Raw genomic sequence first — 25,962 nt, forward strand, 5'->3', positions numbered from 1 at the left:
CTCTATGGATCCAATAAAGTAAAAAAAAGTCAAAAATATTCTGAAAAAAGAAATTCGTATACAAAATAGTTTCTGCCTGAATCAGTATATACTCTCTTAGACATACAGGCAAAAAAGTGCTCTTTGTATTTATGTATATAATAATGCTATTATATATGTACCTAAATGTATTGTTATATGTATGTCCTTATGTCCCAATATGTTATATATTTACCTTTATGTTATATATTTGCCTTTATGTTCTGTACTTATCATTATGTTCTATATTTATCTTTATGTATTCGAGTATGAAAGACACCATATGCCACAACTATATTGTAATCATATGAAAAAATGTAAATATGTCAAAATTCTTTCAAAAAAATTATAATTTTCAAATAAAAATATAGTGCAGTTGGACAATACCCACATTACCTATGGTTAAACATTGGGTGTCCGCTGCACTACCACCTTAACCTGCATTTACCAGAATAATTCCTCTTGGCATACTGATAATTATACTCCAACAGTGTTGCCCCTCATATCAAATTGGGTTTTATGTATACTTTAATTAATATTTTTACATGAAGACTACAAACTGCAATGCATCAAAAACTAATATTCTCATACCCTATTCCTTTAAAGTTTCAATAAGAGAAAGCTTTAAAAAATGCTTTTCTTCTGAAGCTAAAAAGAAGCACTGAGAAAGCAAATCTCTGAATTCTCTTTTTAAAATCAACCCGACACAAAGCAGCCTACCCACATTTCAGAACTATCTGTTTCTGGAAGAATAAAAATAAACTAAATAACTGAATCCGTAAATGCCTCAGACTATCCATTTACGGAGAGTGTCTCCGAGATTTCCCGCGCTCTGGAGACACTTGCCGATGCATTGATTGTGTTAAGGCAAGTTTTATCGATTGTGTTTTTCTCTCATTCTTACCTCGATATGTCCGGCAGGGATTGGGTTTATTTGCTTCGGAAGATGTACTTGTTAAATGACAGCTTTAGTAGATAGATATCTGAAAAATTCAAGAGCAGGTTTTGAGTAATTTTTGCGTTTGATCGTGAAAACTGAGAACTTAATATGGGTTATGTAAATTTCTTGAGTAACCATCGTAATACATGTGCAGTAAACAGATAGAAGTGAAATTTTTAAACAAGAAATTAAAAAATAAGAGTACTTTTTAAAAATCCTTGAAAGCTATGAAAGATTTCTGTATTAAACTTTCATGAAGCAAAACTTTCCAGAAAACCTTACTTCTCTCATTTCGTTGATTATATTTGCAAGAAATCAGTATTTCCAGATCCTTTCACCATTCCAACCTGTTATACGATTACTACTACTACTACTAATAATAATAATGTTTTCCTTCCCTTCCATTTGGTATCACGGCTAATTCATATCGTAAGTATAAGTTAAATCTTTTACACACGATGTGAATGACGCTAAAGCGTGATTAACGAAGTTTTCTTATTGCCAGATACAAACTTCTTCAGTACACTGTAGAGACATTAGAATATTTCGAAGCAGGAGAAGTGAAAAATGAGCAACACCTTTCCCAGGAATCGAACCACGGACCTCTGGAATACGTGCCCAACGTGCAGGCCACTTCACCGCGAAGGCACGCTAAGAAGGTGGGAGAAATACCTCATAACACTATTTTTCATATGATCCAGAAGAGTAACGCGTTGTGTACTATATTATTAGTAATAAATATCACCGCAAAATTCCTATTTCAGAATTCTGATTACTGATGAACCAATGCTTTTTGTACTGAATAGTAGGACAACTCTGTACTGACCATGAAATGAATGAAAGACGACGATGTCAACGTCTATCACTTTTGGCTACTTTTCGCATTATATTCTCCTACCCCGACTTATACAATCTTGAATATCGACCATTATGCCTCACCACAACTACACAGATAATTTCGTTAAAAACTTGTAGAGACATTAGGTATTTTTTGGAAGCAGGCAAGGTGAAAAATTAGCAAAAACCTTCGCAGGGAATCGAACAAAGGACCCCTGGAATACCGGCTCAGCGTGCAGAACCACTACACCACGAAGGCACACTAGGAAGGCGGGAGAAATACGTTAAAAACTGAACAGGTCACTCACGTAAAAGCAGCTGTCAATCCTGCCAGGTAATTAGATTTGGATGTTGATAGTGAGGTCATCGGCGTGAGCCGGATTTTTAACTCACAAAGACAATCGGTGAGCTAATAGAGCTGAGTGAGTAAATTGCTACTGAAAAAGCCGGTACCTCAGACTATCAGAAACTTACTTAAACTGAAAAAAGTACGACAGTTGCAAACTTGACAGAAGGTAAGAGCTCAGTTGGGGAGGATATACATTTTGGAGAACATTGATTCCAGTGAGAAACGCATTCTATCTACAAAACAAGAAATAATAAAAAAGTATTTCTATTAATAGAGTCTACATGCTAAAAAATATCACTGAGTCTTCTAACGAGCTTTTAAAATTATATGAAATCGCACACATCGAAATAATTTCGTTTCTTATAGAGCATTTATTACTTCCTTGTACGAAGTAAAAAGGAAGTATTGTAATCGCGAAAAGTTTCAGTCAGCATATTTCAACGAACATATCCATTTTGACCGCTATCGAATGCAATTTAACGATGTTTTTGTTTGATATCTGTACGTAAGAACAGAATAAAAGACGCTTTTCCTCCAAAAAAATTAAAAAACTGCTTTAAAATGAATTCTGAAGAGAATTTTTCGTGGCGTCTGTACGAACGTATGTACGTACGTACGTATCTCGCATAACTCAAAAATGAGTAGCCTCAGAACGTTGAAATTTTGTACATAGGACTGCTATAACATGTAGATGTGCACCTCGTATTTTGGTTGCAATCGGCCACACCAAACGTATATAAATATATTTATATATATATCCACTCTGTTACCCGGCTCAGTGATCTCAGTTTCTTTACTCGTATATGTTTGTAAATTGTACATTTTTTGCTTTAAAAATGATTGAATTATGTTGTTTTTATCTTCCGGTTAAGGCTTTTATGCCTTTAGTAAATCTGTATGCAATATTATTAGAATTATCAACAATTTTAAAGTTATTTAAGCACCGCTAAGCCTTTTTTTTATGGCGGCCATTGATTGTTTACATTTGAAACAGTAGACTAGTGGATTTGTTGCCAATCTAGATAAACTTAGCTTCGTAACAACAAAGATAACGCCTTCATTTATTATTGCGAATTAAATCCTGCTTAATCTTTTCTGGAATATTTTCGAGGAAATAAGCGTTTAAGATTTACTTCGTAATTTCTAATATAGATATTTTGAGTTTTTATGTATTTTTGCTTTCTATCGAAGTGAGAACTGAATTAATTAAATGAAAAATACTCAATCGTCTGTGAAAAACTATTTCTGTTTTGTTTTGTTTGCTTAATTTCTTTTATACATCGTTCTAGCTTTATTATAGTATTTGAATAGAACATGTGGTAATGATTAAATAATTATTTAAATGATATAAATTTTGGGCATTATGGGTTATAATATGAACGAAATATAATTTTCGTTAAGTGAATCTAGCGCCAGAGTGTCGCTATGGTAAACAAATACTAGAATGAATTTTAAAGAGTGCATTTATTCTATTGTGGTTTTATGCACTTTTGACGAAGTATATTTAATTCAATCCAATAAGTTTAAATGAAATGCAAGAAAAATGCGTATAATTTAATATTTCGTACAAGAAAGTCATGTGGTATACACATCAGATTTTTTTAATATTATTTCACATTGCGGCTTTTCGTTATTACATACGTTTCTTCTAAACAAATTGCATTTAATCCTTTGTTTTATTTCAATAAAATTCAGGTGTTTTCTATGCAAAGTTTGACTCCAGCTAACGTGCTTTTCGTCAGTCTCACCCATCGCATAACTTCCAGATCGTTAATGTAATAGTGTACTATATAAGTTTTTATCAAAGAATATACATGATCATTACGGCTGTGAATCAGAACTGCATTTAAGTTTCAACTATAAGAAGTAAAATTAGTCCATATTACTTTGAATAAAATTGTAATAATTCTGTTGCATCTTCTATTCGTTTCTGTTTTTGATCATTTATATGCAAGCACAACTTATTTATTTATTTATTCTTATTCAACCAGTTATTTTATGTTAAGTAGCTTTACGATTATTTTGCCTTTCTGTTTTCCTGCCAGAATGCTAATATTTAGTGCGCGCGTATTCAAATGAGGTAGAAAGAGATACTATTTAAAGGAAGGTTTAAATTGTTTAGCCAGCGACTGTTCTGCCTGCTGAAGGCCACGTTACTATTCATTGATAGCTGTCTGTCTTTGGCGTTGTTTTATTCCTGCCAACAGAGCCTATCAGACTCGTATAGGTTTGAGCCAACTTGCACTTTAATCAGTTCTGCTCATTCTTTGTCTAACTTAATTTACTTTTTAATTTGAATTAAATACTTTTGAGTTACGTCATAAACCTGGCTATTTCTGTAAGCACAAGACTACCTTCTGTTAAATTATTGAGTTCTTAATAAAAGGGTCTTTCACAGCCTTCTTAAGTTCTGTTTCATCTTAGACATAGCGACAAAACGCTTACACGTCTATTAAAGGATTTTCCACATTATATTTAGTTACAGACACAACTCCTACAACTTTAAATAAAAGTCTTAAATTTTATGAAAAATTTTATAGAACATATAAAAGCTGAAAAATATTTTCTCAATATTTCATTTAATTTACGTAGCATTGTAAATATAGGCTAATGTGGAAAATAAATACATAAACGTTGGCGTATTTATATTATATTAGGAAAATTACATTTCAAAGCTCTGCGAGTACATTTATTAAACTAGCGAAAATATAAAAAGTTGATCTGTATTGAACAAAATAAAGAATATTTTTGGCGTTGTGAAATCCATGCTGATAAGCTGAAAGAGAAATAAAACTGGTGAAGACTAAGCAATTCCTTATAAATTATGCAAATACATATAGTAGTAAATTCTCCATACAATTTGTAGTTAAATATGTATATAATGCATTATTATATAAAGGAATATTTCATTTCTGTATTCCCTAGCATTGCTGATAATTGCATATATAAGTATCTAGTTACCATTCAAGTTCATTCCTGGACTATCTTATACAAATCTATGCAGATTATTTCTTGGTGTTTTCTTACGTAGTGCTTTTGCCACCTTCCCACCTTGAAATATTTTTAAGACTTACCATAAAGACTAAGAAAAATCTTACAATACCCAGAGAGCATTTTGCCATAAAAAGTACTTTCTTATTGGCATGTATCAGCTTTATGTGCGCTTGTTATATTTATTACAGTCTTGAGAGATTTATCGGACGCAGTTCTTAAATCTCTCAAAATGGTATGAAATCCCTTTTTATGAATATTTCAAGTACCTTTAGTACGACGCTTAGTTCTGTCTGACTATTATTACGCATTTATACATTTCTTTCGTGAAGTAAATGTTGCGTGTTTTAGTTTATATACTTTCAAGTGGTACAGACTAAAGTACCTTTATCCACTTATGCTGGAAATCAATTCTTGCATAGACTTTAGAGAAGATTTAATATATAGCATATGCTGAATTTTGTCTATTTCATATTTATGATTTATTAGAAAAGCTTTATTGAAAAGCTGGTCTTGTAGAATTTTTAAAAGTATATATTATACATTCTACAAAAATTAAATAATAATTTCGTAACGTTTCAAATTTCAAAAACGTTTTCAAGATTAGTTTTAAAATTCTTCCTGGGTGCATTGGTAACAGGATATTAGAACCTCTGCTGTAGCAAAAGCCTTACTTTAATGCAACCAAGCTAGTAACATTACCTTATTTGCAATATATTATTGATTTCTCGGCTCTGCAAGCTGTGAATGGCCTTTGAATGTTAAACTGCATTTTCAACGGTTAGTGCAGATAAAAATATTTTAGCCTGACTTTCTTTGATATTTTAGCCTGAATAAATGTTATTTTATTGATTTATTCAAGTCATCTATGTTTTTTTTTTTTTTTTTTTTTTCATTCAAATTACTCAGCCTTTAAGCGCTGTTACTTAGCCTTTAAAATTTCTTTTAGAGATCTGTAATCAGGTTTTGTAATTTATCCAAATTATTTATCCATGAATAATTTTCACAAAAATATTTCTGAATAATTTTCTTGTCATATAGCCAGTGTATAGCTATAAATTTATCTATCAATTTTATCTACAATTTTCATTTGCGTTTGTTCATTACTCATCATTCTGTAAGCAACTTAGTGGAGCAGTGTACAGCTTTTAACTTTATCACTTGACTATATTTTTTACTGATTATGCTAGGGAATTTTATAGATAACCACTCTAATATAAAGATGTTATAAATTAAATGCATTTTTTAGCATGTTTATGAGAGGCTTTATTAAAAATAAAACAAAAGGTGAAATTGTTAAAACTGCATTTATTGCGTTTACGTTAATGAATGGCCTCCCAAACGGGATAGTGGTTTGTCACACTGATCGCCATAGAGGGTTCGAGTCTCGGAGAAGGCATGAAAGTTTTGAATGTACAGTGTCCGCGCGGTATGAGAAAACTCAAAATGCATAGAGAGCACTAAATGTCCTCTCGAGTAGTTTGGTGACAGAGAGAAAGGGGGTGGGAAACCCTCGGATTCGTCCTCCCAGTCTCTCAAAATTAAAGCCGAGCTGAAGAAAGTCGTTCTGTCACCTATATCATGCCAACGTCCATGCCAAGGAGAGACGCAATCACCAGCTCCTTGCCAAGATAAATTTCGTCGATTTGTTCTGTTTTAAGTTAAACGTGTGAGATCAAGAACATTAGTAACACGTTGCTCAATTTATTATCTATATATATATATAAAGAAGAATGTTTGTGTGCTTCTGTGTATGTTTGTTCGCGATTAACTCAGTCACTACTACAGCTATCGTCACCAAACTTTCTACAATCTTTTTCTGGGTTCTGAGAAATGTCGACGTCCACTCGTTTCGCCCCCAAATAGTTAAATCAGCGATATTAATTAAAAATTCTGAAAACGCAAATTTTAGCCCCCATTTTTACGAGTGGCAACAGTCTGGCACTCTGGAGATATTTATCGGCTTTATTTCGGTTGCCACTGCTCGCCGCGTTCAAATCGCAGAGTTTGTTAATAAAAAATTTTTGAGTTTTACGATGAAATAAAAATAGCATTGCGAAACGTTAAATACATTATTCCCGATTCCAAAAATTCGTCTGAAGCCATCTCGGCTATTCCCAGTATCGTACAGCTTTAATCAACCGAGATATTAATTAAAAAATCTGAAAACACTAACTTTGTCACTCGTTTTCCGAGTGGCAACAGTCTAGCGCGTTGGAGATAAAAATGCTTTAATTCGAAAAGTGGTGCTACTGCTTGCTTTCAAATCGTAAAGATGGTTAATCAAAAACTTGTAAGTTTTACAAAATCTATGTAGTATATAAAGAAGAATGCCTGTTTGTGTGTTTGCTTGTTTGTTCGCGTTATTGATTTTTGATCAAGTTATGGTAAATGTTTTGCCACATTTAATCGACTAAAATTGAATATAGGTAAAATATTGGATGGAACTTCAGCTTTTACTACCGTTTAATTAGAAAGACGAAAATCATTAAAAACTGCGTGTCATGGTTGCTGATATAATGAGAAAGAATTAATTTCTTTTTCTATGGAAATGTTTTATGAGGGTTCCATATCGCATCAGACTGAGAAATGTATGACTATGGATTGTCTTTTTTTGCATCGTTATTAGAGAAAGATTACAGCGGTATCGTTCTATCTGTTGTTAGATATATTACTCTCAATCTAACCTAACTGGCATCGGGTACTTCCGCTAGTGAAAGTAACGATCTGATTTCATTTTAGAACAGAAAAAACTGTGAAAATCGGTATTCGGTAGGTAGTGGGAAATATAAAGAACTTTTATCTCTTTAAAGATGATAAAGTCATGAAAACACCACACAACCATCATGATCGCCGAGATTTCAACCCGAGTCGAACCAATACTGGTCAACTGTCTTCTTCCTTAGGCTATACTCGTGAAACGTTTGGAAGATGATATATACCTTTGGACTGATAAGAGAAATATTTTAAAGCTATATTCCGTAAAGAGAAATTAAATCCATAGCACGAGATTTGTCTCTTTGCTGCTAAAAGGTAGAATGAGCAAACACACCATTTAGTATATTTTATTATTTATCGTCTGAATACATTTTATAGTCTGTTCAGTTTCCTGTTCTTTCAGTAGGTTAGAAAAGACATCTATAATACTGCACTAAGATCTACTAAAGTTCTGCGCATTAGAAACTAAAAGGAAATAAGACTTTTCACTCCGAGTTTTTTCCCATTTTTCAGATTTTTGATTTATCATCGGCAGTCCTGCTTTTCATCTCCTTTCTCCATGCAGTTAAAAGCCATCGTTTACAAAATTTTGCTTCTTTCTTCAGTCGTTGAAGAGATTATTTTTCTATCAGCATGGAATTTGCGTTACTTGAAAAAGTCAAACTTCGGTGTTATGTGACGGAGTAGAATTGATTCGTTTCAGTGGGGCTGGTCGAAGGATTTGGTAGTATATGAAGGAAAGCTAGAAATATGTGAGAGATACATTTACTTTTATGTGTAAAGAATAGCAAAGGAATTTAATTTCTTTGCATTATTAAGCTTAATTAATACTTAGTGATAGAGAACTTGTTTCCAAAGTTACTTTAGTTCGTAAATTAATGATTTAAATGCAGTTGACAACTTAGAAAATGATCTGCGTATAAAACCGAGGTTTTCCGACGGCAAATGCGTTTCGAGTATTACAAGTATAACAGTTCGTAAGCCTTGATTCGATGCATGGTGTCTTTAAGAACCTATTAGTGTGGCCGGCTTCATGTAATCGAAAAGCAATCCAAAAAAAGGATACGGCGCTTTTACAACGGTTACTTTTAAAGTGAGTACTAGTCACATTATTTTCGGCAGAGTAAGAACGTATATATACGTATATTTTGATATATGTGCAAGAAATTAAGGTAATATACTAAAAGCACATAAATCCGAGGGGCATTTTGACATAAAAATAAGGAAAATAATTCATTCTCATGACAGATTTTGGAAAATTGTTCCAAAACGAATATAAATTATTCAAAATTTTTAAATTATTTATTATTGCTCTTCAACTGAATTTTATGGTTTAAATGCAACGAACATGATATTTAATAAACAGAGGTAACACACAAACCGCTAAAACGCCTTTTTGTGCGTAATATAAAATCTGAAAGACTTCAGAAAAAAATTAATCTTACTTTACCAAGATATGATCTTTCAATAAATTAGTTTTTATAGTAGTAATTATACAAAATATTCATGTAAATTGTCTTTAATTTACTATTGTAAAACAGTAGGTCCATGTTACTGTAACGGAAAATATTTCATTTATTGAAAGTGGTGAAATACTCCAATGGCTTTAATTAATTTAAGGATTATGAAAAGAAAAATTACTTGTGCTGCATTAAGCTTGATCTTATTTGAACAAATTTCTGTTCACCGCGTTACTAACGTTCTTGAATAATCATGCTAGACAATGGTAATCAGTAAAGTTCGCGGAGAAAGTTTTCGGTTCAGGAACTCGCAAATATGATGCAAAATTTAATTTTTTTGCAAAATAATTCGTAGAGGTTTTTATAAAAAATTACAAAAAAAGGGGCTTTCTTAAAACATACCTTAAAGAATGAAAAGTTTATAATTTTAATGCAAAATGAAGCAAATATAAATTAATAAAATAGACACATTTATGATTTTTAAAATGGGAAATATTGCCTGGAATAAGCAAGTTTCTTTTATGCGCAGTATAGAAGGTGTATCAGTACAGCGGAGACAAACTTTCAGGAGAGATAGAGTACGCTTAGTCGATGGGAAATGCATAGCAATGCATGGTCGGAAACGCTTATCTGGTGCGGTAGTAACGACACAAATCACAAGATAGGAAGGACACGAACAGGGTAAGAAAAACCTATTTATTATGCTTAGTACAGCAAAAACCAGATGCAGGAGACATGATGCAGGCGTCACATCTCCAGTGCATGGAAGATGCTTGACACACGGTTCCTGCATCATGGTCCGGGCTCGTAATTTCGAACACCTTCTTTGATGACGACTATTTTCTGTTTTGGTTCTTATTTCTTGGTTCTTGCTGTACTAAGCATAACAAATATGTTTTCGCACCCTGTTCGTGTCCTTCCTATCTTGTGATTTTTGTCGATACTACCCTACCAGGAAAGCCTTTTCGACCAAGCATTGCTATGTTATTTCCCATCGTCTAGATGTACTCTATCTCCTCTGAAAGTTTGATACCACTGTACTGATACACCCTCGAAGACTGTATCTCATAATAACTGTCCTCCAAAAAGACTAGCTATAATGCGAGCTAACAATTTATATTGTACCTGTGCCTGCATCCACTGGTACTATGCCACTGCGTCACTGGTAAAGTGTTCACTTACTCCACAAGAGGAGAAGTGTATCGTCACAGGGGTGCCTTCAACTCGTCAAATATAACCTTAAACAGGTAGCAAAATCTACATCAAGTAGAACGTACCAATTTCACATGTGTACTGAAACAGCTGATCAGTGCATCAAATGCAATAATTCATTAAAGTACATGTTAAAGTAGTGCACCCATGGACCGCTAAACTCTGAACATTGAACTTGGACCAAATGGAACACTACCTACCTAATTACCCCACTACAACATTCAATACATAATTCAAATGTAACACCCTAGGTATCATAAAGCATATGCTATGCCAAAACCAACAAGCTCTATAATGAACATAACTTCTTGAGTTTTAAATAATCTGTAATAGTATGATAATGCTATGTTCTATGTGTTGAAGTATGTTGTAAAAATATGTTGCGCTATGTCCTATACGTTGTTAGTGCTATGTCCTATGTTTACTGTAATCAGGTCCCCTGTGGAAGGGGCGGTGCCAAAACCAACAAGCTCTATAATGAACATAACTTCTTGCATTGTAAATAATCTGTAACAATATGTTAATGCTATGTCTTATGTGTCGATGTATGTTGTAGCAGTATGATGTGCTATGTCTTATTTGTTGTTAGTACTATGTCCTATGTATATCGTAATCAGGTCCCCAGTGGAAGGGGCGGTACGCTAGAGAGGTAGTGCATGGGGGATATACCATTTTTGTCGATGGCGATGGCGTGGTGCCCCCTGTACTTGTTCCTGTCCTGTCCTGTACTGATACACCCTGTATATACTGATATATACAATGCTTTTTCATGCATTGCTTTTTCATAGCCTACTGAGTTCTATTCGATGATGAGTTTTATGCGGTATTAAAGAACTAAATTCCAAACATTTTAATTATATTTATCTAATTAACACAATTTCTTTAATAGAAACGGCGAACAACAAACAGAAGTAACTGCATTCAAAATGTTGTTTTCTTTGAATAGGGCAGTTACATTCGGAAGTTCATTTTACATGGCACTCATGTGTTGTCTGAATTTGTGTTGTTAGAGTAGGAAATCAAAATATTCCTTAATTTCATTACTGCATTACTACATTAACTTACGTTTAGTTTCATTGCTTGAAGTCCATTTCACTTCTATTTTTAAAGTTAATGAAAACCGAATATTTAATTTAATAGTAATGAATGTAATTATATAGTTTGTTTCTGTCATTGTAACACAGAAATTCGTCCATTATTTTTGCAAATTCTCTTTTTTTTACCGTATAAGGTATTTATTCCACATTCCTGGAGTAGTGGTTCTGCACGCTCTGCCGGTATTCCAGAGGTTCGTGGTTCGATTTTCGGCGAAGGCGATTGCTAATGCTTCGTCTTGCCTGCTTCCAAAAAATCCTAATGTCTCTACAGTGGCGCCTGAACTAAAAGGCTGTTGGATGAGGTTTCTCCACATCCAGGATTTGGCAATTGGGTCCGCTAAAACTCCAGTCACCCTTTAAAAAGGGGAGTATATAAGGTATTTCTCCCGCTTTCCTAGCGTGCCTTCGTGGTGTAGTGGTTCTGCACGCTAAGCCGCTATTTCAGAGGTCCGTGGTTCGATTCCCGGCGATGGCATTGTTAATTTTACGCAAAAGCATACTTAAAATTTTTAACCTTTAATGACATCTATGTTTGGTTTGCTTTGTTGATTAGGGCAAAGCACGACAGAGCTATCTGTCTTAATGAAGGAATGCTTTTGTTTTCGACTTCCTTAGGAAAACTTGGTTATATTTTAGTTAAACCCTCAACTAACCTTTTATTTCCCCATTTCCGTGTAAAAATTATCCATTTTTTTGCTATGCACTTTAAGGTTCTACAAATATTGTTTCAAAATTATATATTTTTTAATATTTTAATGACATAAAATAAATGGTAAATAATTATCTGAATTATGAAATTAATTCTGAATTGAAAGAGATGTGGCATAAAACTCGCGTATTCTCATAGAACATCATGAAGGTCACCAGCATAGCCGCAAAACACACTGCGAGTTTATTTAGGATAAATATAAAAGTCTGTCATGGGTTATGAATCACGAGTTAACTCGCAATAATTATTTTTGCAAATTCTCGACGACCGAGTTAACTCGGAATAACTAGCCAGGCGGCTAAATATGGGAAGAATCACAATAACACTAGTTCAACCAAAAGAAAAGTCCGTTTACCGATATTTGAGCGCAAGTAGAATTATCAGCCTCTGGTAAACAGGATATTCGAAGAAAGATTAATTATTCTTCCTGCACTCGCGCTCTTCTAAAAAAATGAGATATTTATAAATGAAATTTAAAAATAATAAAATCGTAAAAATTTCGTCTGTATTCTTCTTTTTCTTTTATGAATATATTAGTTCTTTCATCTTTCTTGTCAGACTGCTTTTCAAATATTTTCTCTCTGTAAGAATTAATAACTTTAGAGATAAATGAGGTTTTATTGACATATTATTCAGATTACTTTTAAATTTTTTCTTTGTACACACTTAACGAAACAATTTTTATAAAGAATCTTTTCTGGTGCCAGTAAAAGAATCAAAAGTAGATTCATTACATAAATAATTCTTTAGTGATGCAAATGAATGTTTCATTGAATAAAATAAATTAACCTTATAAATATCTAATTTCTTCACCCTTGATATCACAGAGCAGTTTTATTTATAATCATGAAGACATTGTTGTATAAAATAACGTACGCTGGAATTTAGCCAAAGGAATTCGTACAACTAAGAAAAAATATTTATTAATTATTCCTGCAATAAGGATTTGTTTTGTTGCACGTCACGTTTTTATTTTGCATAACTACTTATGAATTGTCTCTGCTCTACTTGCAAACTATTCAAATACATTTTGTACAATAATTTGTATTCTTATTTCATTCCTGCTGATTTTTTATGAAATAAATAAGAGGTATATTAGCGCAACGAAGCATGTAATTAAAAATTATATATGTTTTCATACAGGGATTTTTCCAGGCATGTCAAAACTTTGGCACAGTTTTGTTCCCTTACAGAAAACAGTGGTCTTGACAAATGAAGTTTAATTAAAGTTACAACGCGCTCACTCGTTGGGAAAGGAAAATTAAAAAGTGTGGCTTGTAAGTATATTTTCTTTACATTTTACACTGGCTTTAGACATAATTAAATATGGGATTCTTTGAAGAATTTTGTTTACCAACTCTTTTAACATAATAGATAGCAAATAAGGGGGGGAGTTGATTCAAACACTCCATTGGGACTGTTAAATAATTACATACTAGATAAAAAGAACACATTGAGTCATAAAGAATACATTACAATTGTAGAGACATTAGCTAATTTCGAAGCAAGAGAGATGAAAAATGAACAGTGCCCTCGCCGGGACTCGAACCACGGACCTCTCGAATTCGCGTCGAACGTGCTGACCACTACACTACGAAGGCATGCTAAGAAGGCCGAAGCAATATCTTATACAATTATTAATTAAGTACACAATTAGCACAAAGATTTCCTGAAATTGTAAAGAAATGTTTGAGTTCATTCTAATGATTAATCCGTTCGATTCATAAGAACATTTCGTTTGCCATGATATAATATGAAGAGTAAATAAACTTCTTAACGTATTGTATAAACAGGAACTGGGCAGAAGACATCTAGATAAAAATGTTTAATTAAGACTCGCATACAAAAAAATATGTAAGTATGTAATGTTTGTGGATTTCAGAATATTGTTTTTTACTATTTTGTATATTCAGAAGAACTTCGGTCACCAAAAATTTCGATAATTCGAAATTTGAAATGAATTAAAAAAGAGAAACTCTAGCGAATTTGAAAATACAACAATATCCATGATTTTCATTATATTGTTAGCTATTAGTATATTATATATGTATATAATAGAGAATATTTCGTTAATATATTGCGAAAATTTCATTTTATTCAATTTCACTCTATTTCAGTTAAATTCAAGCTTTGGTTTAATTTAGTTTAATTTCAAGTTCAGTTTAATTTAAGCTTTGGTTCAATCATAATTGAGTTTTGATTGGCTGATTGGGGTGAGCTGATTTTTCTTTCGCTTTTAAAATGTTTGCAATTCAGATGAAAAGATGATGTTCTTCAGACTCAAAGGAACGGATATTTTTAGGAACGGATAATATTAAATGGAAAGTTTCAAACTATGCAAGAAATCTGCAGATGGGAATTTTCTGAAAAATAATTTTTCGCTGAGAATTCTACGTCCCCATTCACAAGTTTGAAGTTATTGGCACAAAAATTTAACGTTTATATTACTGGTAGATGGCCATCTTCAGTTCTTTAGTATGGACCAAAATTAACGTGAGAACAGAGATGCATAACTAAATTGAAGAAAAATTGAGAATATCTCTATGAAATCTGCCATTACATAAGAGCTCGTCTGTCCGTTCTCCAACTAAGCTCCTCTGTCCATTCTCTCAACTATACATGGTGTAACTTGTGAAAACGACTGTCAGAAATCGATCGAATTCAGCGCTTCCCATACTGAACATCTTGCATTAAATTGTACCTTTAATCAACGTTTAAATGTTAGGGCAGTTCAATTAATGTTTGAAATGTAAAGAATACTTTTTTAAATGTTTGAACCGATAGCCTTTATTTCTGAGCTATATTTATGCATCATCATTCCCATGACAGAAGAGTATTCATAAAACTTACAGGTGTATTGATTCCCATTCTTCTTCCTCTACTTTCCGAAGTCCATCACTCGTGGTGAATTTGCGCTTAGAAAGATCTCTTTTCAAAAGACCAATAGACGCAAGTCACAATAGTTCTTAGGTGAAACATTAGGGGATTCGCAGGAACATGTTGAAACGCTATATATATAATACCTGTATCAGGCTTTAATGTTTCGAAGAACACAGCGTTGCTTTTCGAAGTATAACTCGTTGCTTTGTTCTTCATCATCTGATTTCTTCTTACCAATGATTTAACTTTAGATACAGTACGTACCTCTTTCGGACATTCGTTTGGAGTCTTCTTCTTATGTAAAAGTGATCAATGGCGGATTTTCTCTTTCCGACTAATAATATTGCTTATTCTCCACTTACAAAGTTTTATACCATGATCTCTACAACGTTTCTTGAATTATAAAATAGGAATAGTTAGTTCCGGAAAGTTCAAAAACATATTCTTCAACCCACAGCTTATTTACATGCGACATTTTGAAAGAAGAATAAATTTAAAAGCTTCTGACGATATTTCTCATTTTAATTAATAAGCTGGTGCCAGATATTTTTATTCCAAAACATTTACTTTTGTTTTAATTCTTTGTCGAAATTATTCAAAAAGGCTGTAAACACTCTCCGAATATACAGTACATTTAAGATAAAATGTTTTCATTTGCAATAGTTCTTAAATATCCTTTTTCAATTTGATTTTCAATTTCAATTTTTTAATTTGTTTCAATTTCCCTTTCTATCCTAAAAGGGTATCACGCTTATAATAAAAATACCTGAAGGGCGTCATATCAAAATAAGACCCTCTACTATGATACTTTTACAGCGTTCCTAACGCGCAGATATACATAATGGCAAAAGTGAAAATAAAGTCGTTTAGCGAATAATAATGTTAATTATTTTAACTACAATTTATAATTAACTAATAGAAATAGTGGAGCCACAGCTTTATTACTCTTAATCAAGAAATAGGTAGAATTGTAGCTATATAAACAGGCAAATTTGGAAGATGAATTAAAAATTCTCTTTCTTACAGTTTACTGCTTTCTTTTCGTGATGATCTTAAAGTATGCGTTTTATACAAACAGAATAAATAAGATATTTTATGTATATAATTGTAAATCCGAATTAGTATCTGGTCTAATACCCTAGTATGCATTGAAATTGCCCAAACGTATTTTCATTTTATATACGATTTAGACATCACGTTGCTCAATAACGTTTACTTACACAGAACATTTTTAAGCACAAGACAACCATCTTGGAAAAATAAATTATTCAACCTTCGCTGCATTAAATGACAGCTTCTTTTCTGTTTTGGGTACCTTCTCAGTTGAGCATTCGTATAAGTTCTGACATATATTGGACGTAAAAAAAAAAGAGTTACAACTTGAGAAGTTTTCATTTGTAGTTGATCGAAAACACTATGTGTCGCTTTAGAAATCGAGTTCCGTAAAGGTGGTGAAATATTAAACTGCAGCTGCCAGCAGATATGGCGTGAAGAATATTCGAATTCCGTTTAGATAGTTCCTTTGGAATACTGCTCAATCGAAATGCAATAAAATGGAGTTGCTGGCAAAATAGAATGATCACATATTTGACATCAATCATTCTTAACTTACTCTAGGAGGTTTTATAATATATCTAGATGCTTAATGTGATTTTGATGAGAGGTGATTTACAGACACGTTTTATCATTCAAAATGGCGCCAAAGTGACGCAAATTGGATTTACGTCAATGGAGTATGAGACAACTCTCCTTTTGTCACATAGTATTAGTTTGGCCATAAGCAATATGGAAGCAAGTGTTCTCATAGATTTGAAAATAATTTCTTTAAACAGAATGTTGTCCAAAGAAAATAATTTAATTATACAAAAGACATCAAACCAAAAGATATGATAAAATGGAAAATTTGAGGAAAGCAATGCGTGACACTAAAATAATTTCTTAACTAATTATTTGCTTGAAAATTAAAATTATGAAGTTCTTAGATTCAAAAGTTGCAGGCAAACAGTTGGATTTCATTGAAGAAATTTTAATGTTCCTATATTAAATCTTTGTACACTAACCAAACCTATATGGATAAATTACTGCAGCATAGCCTTGAATAGAAGAATTTCGGCCTTTGATCAAAATTTTCTTTCCTTTATTTTTTAAATATACTGCAGTAATTCGCATTGTTAGATTCTAAACTAAGAAGGAAACGAGGTTTTGTCTGGCAACCTAGGAAGGTTATCCAACATTTAGATTTGCTGCAACTGCATTTCACAAATTCAGAATATGCATGTATGTGTGTTGGGTATATGTGTATACACAAGTATATGTCTGTGTGTGTATGAACACAAACATGTTTCAGGTTTTTTTTTTTTAAATTTCATACATGTATCCTGATTGAACATACATATAATTTCAGTTTCAACTGTAGTTTCAAAGCTATAAATTAGCTTTCTGTGCTTCATTTTTTAGGATACAAAATATTTCATGAAAGGTCTATGCGTTATATGCATGTGTAACAAAAATTAGTAAATTAATTTCTTTTTAAAACAATTTATTCTACAAACCTCACTTTCGTTGAAAATATATCTCACAAGTTCACTGTCAGTTGTATCTAAGACTATCTAGAAGTCATACTTATTTCTTTATCATAATTTTTGATTATGTTCTCATCAACTCATTGTCAGGCATTTCTAAAATGCAGCAGAATTTAATAATTTTTGATTACATTACATTGCTGTAAATTTTCTATTATTTATATCAGAAAATTATTCTCTTTTTATTTGATAGATGGATTAAGCAAAATTTACTAAAACGATTTCTAAGAAAATGCACGAATAATACATTACGTAAAGAGTGGAATTGTTACAATCTCAGATTAAGTTAGAACTCGCTCGTCGTATAACTCATTTGTGCATCTCAAAACCTTATTTCTTTACATGCATACAAATTTTTATCCCGAGAGTTCTGTAACTTGCATTGAAGAAAATTCAATTTCATGTTTCGTTCGGTTAGCACGGCCTTGTTCAGATTCTCGTCTGCCCCGTCATGGTCGATTTGGGAAACTTCTAATGTCTTCGAATCTAAAAACTAGTAGCAGTAAAGGGACCTTCATTTTTTAAATTTTTTATTGCTATCGAAAAATCGGTAAATGTTAACTTATGTTTCACGGTTTACGTACGGTATCTCATTTTCTAAACTATCCTGTGAAAACGTCCAAGACAGCCAAAGAATTACTGAGAAGAAACCGTGTGCTTGTAAGTAAGTTTTTATTACAAATATCAACATCACAACAAAACCCTTAAAGCTCTTTTCAGCAACGTTTATCCACGCTTAAAGTGACCAAGATAAGATTACGTTTAACTCAGAGTTAAATTTATGCTAAACAATGTCCTGTCTTCCTTTTAATTCACCTCACATGCATCCTTTAATACCAGAATGTACGAAAATGTGGAGCACATGAAGAACTTTAAGTGACACATGAAGAACTTTAAGCCCTTTCTTTACAGCCCATTCTTTACTGTCGATTTGGGAGAAGCCTTATTAGTAATTATTAGTGCCAGTATAACCATTTATATTTGAAAGAAATGTAATATTGGTCAAAAGTCACATCACACTTCATTATCATAATACAAAAAAAGTTATTTATATACTAATGTGCAGAATTTAAGCAATAAAATCACTTTTAAACACACAGCCATGAAATTGTTGAAAAAGGGGTTTTTGCGATCAATGTAATAAGTATACAACTAACTAGAAAAACAATGCATATATAAATAACTGCATTATTACGTAAGAGATTAAGGCATGCAAAACCAGAGGAGTCAGCACACGCAGTGCTAGAGAGCTTAAAAAGAAGAATGGAAGGCGAATCTCTGGGCATTTTTCTGCAAGTAAAAGCGAGACTGTAGATGTAGTATGGCTACAAGAAAACACCAGAACACATTTAAATGCGGTAGAATAACTGGCAAGCAGAAGGAGGGACGTAGTTTGAAGTCTGTCGCCCAAGCGTTTTCCCAAAAATGCTGTTTCATGAACTCGAAAAGGCTTCCACACGATATGTGTAGTTGCAAGAAAGGTTGACGATGGTCGACTAAGTAAAACAACAGTGACTGATGACCGGTATATCGCCCTGCAGGTGAAAGGTTATCAAGACCAGACAGCGTGTAAGACTGCTCAGTAGTTGCGCTTAGCAATCGGACGACAGGTGTCTCAGCTTACCGCGACCACACGCTTCATAAAAGTGGCGTGTTCGCCCGACATCTCGAATACTGCATGTCATTGACAGCAGCCTATCGGCAGCACTATTTACAGTGATGAAGAGAACACAAAATTTGAACACTCATCAATGGAATCACCCAGAGTCGTTGCAGCCTGACTAACGATTCTCAGCCCCTGTTGATGTGGAGAGGGGTATGGAAACGCTTTATCGATTAATATCACGGAAAGAGACCGATGGTGTGGTCCTCGCATGCTTGTATGGGAAGGCATATGATGAACAGGCGGACGGATCTCTGCATTTTGATAGAGCTTCACTTACCAGAGATAGTTACTATCTCTGGTAAGTGAAGCCAAATTTCCGAGGTTTGTACTGGTACCCACTTTGGTTTTTGCGGATAATAATGCACGGCCACACAGGATTTATGCTGCTGAAGACCTCCAGGAAAATGGTGATATCCACAGACTTGATTGCCCAGCATTCTTCCTGGATTAAAATCTTATTGAACATACTTTGCAGTACAATCTTACCCTCCGATGAACACCATACAACTAAAACAGATGGTTCTTGAAGAATGGGAATTCTTACTGCAAGAACTGTTAAATATTCTGGTGCTGATTATCGATAAACGGTGCAACGCAACTTTAGCAGTTCGGGAGGTAATATCCCATACTAAGGTTCTTTGGTTTATTTTTTTTCCTTTTGGACATTCTTGCATTTCTGAACGTGTAAATTAAATTTTAGAAGTAAATGGGAATTCATCGCTGGAAAATGATGCGAACCAAACTAATTAAAAATAATGGATACAGAATTTCCACCAAAGAGCAAATTCACAACATAACTTCTAAAGAATAAAATATAAATATATTCACAGAATAACCTATAAAGAATGAAATAAAAATATATATATATATTCTATGTATACAGATAATACACATGTACACAGGAAAACAAAGAAAAATAGCGGTGACATATTATTACTTTCATATTTGTTATGGATTCTATTAATCAATTCAATGATTTCATTTTCCGTTGCTATAAATTTTCTTCCCACCTGTTTCTCGGATCCATGTCGTTTCTCATATTTTTTCAAATATACAAGCCTGCAGTCTCGCGTTCTTGCTTTATACATCAATCCTACGCATGCTTTGCCATGGAAATCATAGTTGAACTTCCATTATTTTTCTCATAGTCACTGAGTCCTATGACGCCGTACAGGGAAAAGAATAAACTTTTGCATAGTGTAATGATAAATGGATAGTTGCGAGTGCATATAATGTGTCTTAGTTTTGTTTTTTATATTCTGTTGATTCTGATTGAAATTTTTGTGCAAAAATCTTTCCATTCTTATCCACAAAAGTACAAAGTTTAATATTTTATATTGTTTCTAAATTAATGTGTTTTCCAGGAGCACTGAGTTATTTATACTGAACAAAATTTATTGCTTAAAGTGCATACATATAAAATGATTCATTGTAAAATCAATTTGATCTTAAATGTTGTAGAGGATTATTTTAATTTCGTAATACTTATTTTTAATTTTAAAACACCTGTATTTTCTAGTTTCCCACTTATAAATCCCTGCCAGTATGAGTTTTCAGTATCGCGTTTTAACAAATGATGTAGAACCAGTATTTAATGGAAAGTTTCAGTCCCTTCCGTAGTAGAGTTCAAAAGTTCTGAGGAGAGCGAGTTCTGCCTTTTCGGCCACATAGTTGCTTTAAGCCTATCTTACTACGTTCTACAGTAGTCTTACGTGCCTGTTTGTATTCTGTAGTGAGGCTTAAATAAGGGCCAACTCGGTAATTTATTTCTGTACGCCTTCGGCTAAGTTTTAGTTAGTTAGAATTAAGTTAGCTTCTTATTTTCTCTCTTACGTTAAAGTCCAGGTGGAGGCTTTCCTATACGCCCGAAAGGGGGCCGACTGTTATTATTCTTTGATTTGAATAAAAGAGTATTTAAATCCTTCTTTTGACTGTGTTTCTGTAGTTGTAAGAATAACAGCGAATAGTCGCTCAAGTTATAGTTGCCAATGACACTCAAATTAACTAGAAATCTATATTGCTATTGAAAAGAAAGATTTACTTGACTGCAAGGAAAATTTATTGGCAGAATGATAATTTTAGTAATTGTAAGAATTTTTACTGTAATCATTGTAATAATTGTAATTATTATAATCATTGTAATTAAACCACTGATAACTATAATCACTAATTTAAAGAAATACAATTCAATAAAAATTTCCTTCTGAAGAATTCCAAAATAAAGTTTAGAAGTACCAGGAGCTTTAAAAAGGGAAGTTTTAGTCTAGACCTTCGTCAAGAATGGAACTTAAGTTTCAGATTAACGGACTCATAATGTGATCGCTAGACTACAAGAGCACAAGAAAGGAATATTTTGCACTTCGTATCTTTTTCTCCATCTAAATATAAATTAAATAAAGTAACCTGCATCGTAATCAGTCTAAATTTGTGAAAAATTCATTCCACTATTCTTTAGTTTAATGATATTGCAGAGACACTAAGCAGTTAGGGAATGAGATATCTTGAAAAATGTAGTGTGCATTCGCAAGGAATTAAACCTAGTTGTATTGAAATAATAGATTAATAAACTACACGAAAAATAAACTAGGAAGGAATCATTTAATTATTGGCAAGGTAAGTTAAATATAAGAAGGTTAACCAACTTGACTTATGAAGAATATTAAAACTTAATTTTTTTTAGTTAATGTAACATTATCATCCATGCATTTTAAGAAACAAACATAAATCAGTATACGTAGCTGGAATATTTCTACAGTAGCAGAAGCCATGATATGTACCTTGAATGTTTCTACAGTAGCAAAGCCATGTATCATTTTCAGTTGAGGCAGATATTAAATCATTTGCAAAAAATATTGCAATAGTTAACTGTTTTACGATTTATCTTTAATTTAATATCAAGTGTTGTAATGCAAAAAAAGATTCAGCTATAGTAGTACGAGTGCTGGTGAATAAAACTGAAAACAAATATGCATATATTAATACTGTTTTAAATCGTATAAAAGTAATATATTATAAAATTATGTACATATATATATATATATGGAAAATTTGTAAATTCATAGGAAGTATTTAAAATTTCATATAAGAATCTTTTAACACATATTTTTATCATTTTAATGCATTAGTACTACAAACTAAGCTTACTAATAATATAATAATGTGAAAGAGAAGGCAAGGTATACTGACAGACATAGAAAATGCATCATCATGAAGTTTGGGTTGTATAAATATGCAAATTTCGGGAAATACGTAGCGGAACTAGTCATGCTGATAATGTAAACTGCAAGTTGGTCACATAATTACAGTGCGAGATAAAAGGGAATTAAACGGTGGAAATCACTATTGAGGTTTTATATGCGAGAATACCTCACCTAGGTAATATATTATAAATTATTAGAAGGATTATTAGAGGTGCTGGAAACAGAGTTGATGTTGGCCTTTATATAAACATCAAAGACGGGTCAACGGTCGCTACACTCTGCTGCTTAAGTACAGAATTTCGAGAAGCTCAACGTTACAGAAAACACGAGTGAATGAAGAGATGCTAGACGATGACACCGTAAGGCAGTTCAAGAAAACAGATAATTTTAATAGGGGTCACACTGTAGGCTTACGTAAGACTGTTTGGTCTTGCCGTCGCATCGCTGCTGAAACGCATATAGATGTATCCACTGTGGAACAGAATAGAAATATAATTTGGTTTAGATCAATCGACGAAGGCAATGTAAATAGTCACAAAAGACACAGGTCCATCTAGATATATTACAGAACGCACAAATCCACGCATACGAAGAGAAGCGGTGGCGGCCCCACAGTCGATTACCATGGATATTTTGCGGAATATGCAAGAAGCTTTAGATGATCTAGTATCCAGGAGAACAGTTTCCGACGTTTGGCTGAAAGCGACTTGCATGCAAACATCCTTTGTGAAAACTGAAATTAACTTAAATTATCGGCGCGAAAGACTGCGATGGTGTTGTCACGAGCCAGTGAGACATCTGAATGGCACAATGTGGTATTCATGGACGAGTCACCTTTTTTGTCCGATGATAGTCAGTAGTTAAAAGTCTGGAGGCGTCGTGGAGATGGAGTTACGTCTACTATTGTTGAATGCCATGCCGCTCATCATCGTGGCATAGTGGTTTGCGGTACCATTAATCATGATAACAGGTCTTCCCTGTTACGCATCAGAGGCACATTGACGGCCCGATGATACACTGAAGAGGTGCTGCAGCCGGTTGTAATCCTTACCTTCAGCGGCTGCAAAATGGTAGTTTCCAGCAGGATAACGCTTCAGCTCACACAGCATTCGTTAACTGATAAGCCTTTCAGCGTGCCTCATTAATTCCTTAGCCTGTGATGTCGTCTGGTCTTTCTCCAATCTAGCATATATGGGACATAACTGGTTGTCATTTGTATGCTCTGCCCCAAACGTTATGGAAGGAGGAGCTTTGGAGGAGGGTTTAGAGCAAATGGACTTCCATCCCTGAGGACACTAAACACTAAAACCTCACACTAAATGAACTTGTATCTTGTAGGGTCGCAGCTTGCATCGCCGCAAAAGGTGGTCATATATTTTACTGATTCTTAGTACATTTGTAGGGTTTATATTTATTTTAACTAACATTTATTTTAAGTTTAAACTATCTTTCCTGTCAAGCCTTACTTTCCCCTGGAACTGCCAATGCCAGAATATGTAAATTTGAGTAGAACGCGCAAGCATTCAAATTATCAGCGGAAGTATTCTGATTTAAATAGAAGGAAACGAGTTCGGTGTGTGATATATTCTTACTTAGCGAGCGCGGAGGTAGTTAGCGAGAATTTGAAGGACCCCGCGTTTCGGCCTATGTGCTTGGCGGGAAGTAGTGTTAATCGTTCCAGTGAGCTTCAAGTCTGCTGAATTAGCAGCGGTATTGTAAAACGCGGTGAGTTAGTTATTTTAGAGAGCCTCGTAGTTAGAATCTTGTCTTTACTTTCTTTTCAGGTTATTATTTTTATTTGACTGCCAAGTTGGCACAGTCTGTGAGCGTCAAGAGCACACAATTGTAATTTATTACGTTGAATAAAAAGGGACTTAAACCCTTCACAAGGCTCTATCTTTTATACAAGTTTTCACAGTCACCTCTTGGTTGCGTGCACGTTGGAGGCGCGCAACGTTATATTGGCGCCCGAACACTTATCGAACTGAAATGGCCGAAAACTGGATGGAAGCCGCTGGACAACACCAAGAAATGACAACTCAGTTAGAAGGATTTGGATACCTGGTCCAGACTTTGAGAGCATCAATCAAGCCAAACGTCCATTTCGACGGAAAACATTCGGTGGCGGTATTTTTAGAAGGTCTAGAAAACCACTTTCAGCTCTACCCTGTGCCTGAAAGACAAAAAGTTGCCATCGCCACATCAGCACTAAGAGGACAGGCCGCGCTATGGTGGAAAAATATAGGAAAATTTCTACTAGGTGAATTTGGAAGCCCGACGTATACATTTGAAAATTTCAAAAAATCGTTAGTAAAGGCCTTCCCCATAGTGAAAGATCGCGCACGGCTGGAAGCCGAGCTATATAGTTTCTATCAACGGGATACAGCAGAATTGACGGACTTTATTCTACGAAAAATCAAGCTAACGGATATGCTGTATGGAAAGAAACCCGATGCGGAGATTATTGAAATAATATTACCAAGATTGTTACCCGCTGTCCAAGACTACTTTGAAATTAGAAACCCAAGCACATTGCAGGAACTTTTCGAATTGGCGGTGAAGTTTCAAAATCGCAGAATAGCGGAAAAAGCGAGAGGGGAAACATATTCTCAAAGTACCCGAAGGAAGGAGGAAACCAGAAATGGAAATCGCTCTTATGGGGGAAAGAACTATCAAGCTAACGCATCGAAACTCGAAGGTCAAGGCCCAAAAAGAAAATTTGAAAATAAACATCCGCGTACCCAGAAGACACAGATTGAAAGGAAAGCTTTAAACGAGTAGAGGGGCCTGTGAAAGGGAGGGTCCAGACCCCGGAAGTTTTAAAAAAACCCTCAAATAGACATTTAAACACGGTCATCGTAAAAAACTCACAGCTACCAATTATACAAGTCCTGGTTGGCGATGTACCAGTAGAAGCCCTCATAGATACAGGAGCAGAAGGAAATTTTATGAGTGAAAATTTCTTCAAAAAGAATTTTTATAGGATACGACTATTTAAAACCAAAAATACGGAAATTATAGCGGCGCAAGGAAAAACATGTCACTGCATCGGAAAATTATCATTAAACTTACAGGTAAAAGAGGAAAATCTCAAAGTATTAATTTTTGTGGTGAAAGACCTGCAACACTCTCTTATTTTAGGTATGGACTTTCTAAGGGCCGCGAGGGCCAAATTAAATTTTCAAGATAGTTCCGTGGTGTTGGAGATGGACCAGAGGGTGGTGGAACCTGTGGAGACATCTGAAGTGGACCTTAGCCATCTGAATGACCATGAAAGTAAAGCAATACAGCAAGTGGTGAGTA

At 33.8% G+C, this 25,962-nt stretch overlaps 1 long non-coding RNA gene and 1 other non-coding gene across 2 annotated transcripts in view; one reads left to right on the top strand and one right to left on the bottom strand.

The window, feature by feature from the left end:
* LOC146995681 (uncharacterized) overlaps positions 1 to 25,962 on the top strand; it is a 96,720-nt gene that overhangs the window by 44,573 nt on the left and 26,185 nt on the right. The window contains exon 2 of the long non-coding RNA XR_015042832.1: positions 13,475 to 13,608. This is a non-coding gene — a long non-coding RNA (uncharacterized LOC146995681). The remainder of the gene's footprint in view (positions 1 to 13,474; positions 13,609 to 25,962) is intronic.
* Positions 13,860 to 13,932, bottom strand: TRNAS-CGA (transfer RNA serine (anticodon CGA)). The gene has a single exon. It is a non-coding gene; the product is annotated as a tRNA-Ser (tRNA).

The sequence above is a fragment of the Stegodyphus dumicola genome, chromosome 8 (assembly GCF_044657685.1).
Source record: "Stegodyphus dumicola isolate Sdum_Otavi_A_Nest chromosome 8, ASM4465768v1".
NCBI lineage: Eukaryota > Metazoa > Arthropoda > Arachnida > Araneae > Eresidae > Stegodyphus > Stegodyphus dumicola.